Below are 2,522 nucleotides of genomic sequence, written 5' to 3'. Positions count from 1 at the left end.
TGAGCAGTGAGGACAACCAGAGGTCACTTTCGTCACCATCTTGGTTTTGGCCGGCTTCTTTACTGTATTCTGTTTTTTCTTTTTGAGACTGGGTCTCACTCTGTCACCCGGGTTAGAGTGTAGTGGCACAGTCTCGGCTCACTGTGCCCTTCACCTCCCAAGCTCAAGTGATCCTCCCACCTCTGCCTCCCAAGTACCTACGACCACAGGCACGTGCCACCAAACTCAGCTAATTTTTGTACTTTTGGTAGAGACGGGGTTTCATCATGTTGGCCAGGCTGGTCTCGAACTTTTGACCTCAAGTGACCCACCTCTGCCTTCCAAAGTGCTGGGATTATAGGCGTGAGCCTCTGTGTCTGGTCAACATACTATTTTCTCGATATGCATTTTGCCATACTTTTAAAGCACACTTCTTCTGCTATCTAGTAGTACAACTTACTCTTGGAAATGATCAAAGCAAACTTTATTACCCTATGAACAAACCCATTGTGATTGGCATCCACAAACACACTTGGCGTAAAGAAATCATAGCTATGACCAACAGTATTTCTTACTTGGAGACAGTGTCTCACTTTGTCACCCTGCCTGGACCGCAGTGACACAAACATGGCTTGCTGTAACCTTGACCTGCCAGGCTCAAGTGATCCTCCCACCTCAACCCCTTCAAGTAGCTACAGGTGCTCACCACCATGCCCAGCTAATTTTTTTGAGGAGATAGTGTCTTGCTGTGTTGTCCAGGTAACTCCTGAGCGCAAGTGATCTGCCTGCCTTGCCTCCCAAAGTGCTGGGATGACAGGTATGAGCCACTTGCACCTGGCCATAAAAATATTTCTTAAAATCTGACTTAAAATTTTTTTTTTTTTTAATTCTTTTGAGATGGAGTCTTGCTCTGTCGACCAGGCTGGAGTGCAGTGGTGTGATCTCAGCTCACTGCAAGCTCCGCCTCCTGGGTTCACGCCATTCTCCTGCCTCAGCCTCCCGAGTAGCTGGGACTACAGGTGCCCGCCACCATGCCCGGCTAATTTTTTGTATTTTTTTTAGTAGAGACGGGGTTTCACTATGTTAGCCAGGATGGTCTCGATCTCCTGACCTCGTGATCCACCCGCCTCAGCCTCCCAAAGTGCTGGGATTACAGGCATTAGCCACTGCGCCCGGCCGAAGCTTTTAAACATATCACAAATATTTTACCAAATAAACGAAGAGCCCTGGTTTAATGAATCTGTTTCTCTCTCTATAGACTAGTAGTCTTATAAAGTCAAATGAGAAGCAGTGTGACAAATTATTCAACAGCCCTTCTCTATTTATAGAGAGAGACTGAACTTCTTCCTAGGTTGGAAACAAAATCTTGAGTTTCATTTCCTAGTTCATATGTTTATAACATCATGCGATGGATTTTGGGAAAACTAAGATAGTATAGTGGGCACACACTTTGATCCTCCCTCTCCCTTCAAGAACATACAAGTGAGAGTAAAATACAAAAAAGAGAAATTGAGAAGACATAGCCATGCTTAAATAAGTTACAAAAATCTCAATGGAATAGAGACACAAAACTGTGAGCAGGACTAAAACTGTAGGCCTGCTAGGCTCCAGAGTCAGAACTAGGAAGTGGTGACCGAACACTAACAGTAAGAGGTTCTTGGGGGGTAAGGGAGACTAACATGCTGTGCGTGAGGCAGTGATAAGAGCTGGCTCCCTGTTGGAAGTTAAGGGTTGACTGGGCTACACTGGGCTTCACAACAGAAAACAAAAACAAAACTCCTCTCACTCAAAATAAGCTTACAAAACTTAAATGTTTGAAAATGAAAATATGTAATATGAAAAAAAGACAACCAGGGCCAAGTACAGTGGCTTATGCCTGTAATCCCAGCACTTTGGGAGCTCAAGGCAGGAAGATCACCGGCTTGAGCCCAAGAGTTTGAGCCCAGCCTGGGCAACATGGCAAAACCTTGTCTCTAAAAGCAATAACAATAACAACAACAAAAACACCCCAAAATTAGCCAGACATGGTGGCATGGCACACACCTGTAGTCCCAGCTACCCAGGAGGCTGAGGCGGAAGGACTGAATGATCTGGGTAGGTGGAGGCTGCGGTGGGCCGTGACTGCACCGCTACACTCCAGCCTGGGCAACAGAACAAAGCCCTGCTTCTCAAAAGAAAAAAGAAAAAAGAGCAGTAAAATCAATAGTCTAATCTGAATTCACTCCAAACAAAATTATAGAGCCGGACACGGTGGCTAACACCTGTAATCCCAACACTTTGGGAGGCTGAGGTGGGTGGATCACCTGAGGTCAGGAGTTCAAGACTAGCCTGGCCAACATGGTGAAACCCCATCTCTACTAATAACACACACAAAAATTAGCTGGGTGTGGTGGCGCATGCCTGTAATTCCAGCTACTTGGGAGGCTGAGGCAGGAGAATTGCTTGAACCTGGGAGGAGGAGGTTGCAGTAAGCCAAGATTGTGCCATTGCACTCTAGCCTGGGCAATAAAAATGAAATTCCGTCTAAAAAAAAAAAAAAAAAA

The 2,522-nt window shown here is 45.6% G+C and overlaps 1 protein-coding gene across 1 annotated transcript in view; it reads right to left on the bottom strand.

Annotated features, from left to right (window-relative positions):
* The window catches only part of BPTF (bromodomain PHD finger transcription factor), a gene marked incomplete at its 5' end in the record, with an annotated part of 157,205 nt that overhangs the window by 30,828 nt on the left and 123,855 nt on the right, over positions 1-2,522 (bottom strand). The window lies entirely within an intron of this gene.

This window comes from Mandrillus leucophaeus, unplaced genomic scaffold (assembly GCF_000951045.1).
Source record: "Mandrillus leucophaeus isolate KB7577 unplaced genomic scaffold, Mleu.le_1.0 Scaffold1, whole genome shotgun sequence".
NCBI classification, from domain to species: Eukaryota; Metazoa; Chordata; class Mammalia; order Primates; family Cercopithecidae; genus Mandrillus; species Mandrillus leucophaeus.
Note: the sequence above shows the minus strand (reverse complement) of the source record. Positions and strands in the feature narration are given on the sequence as shown.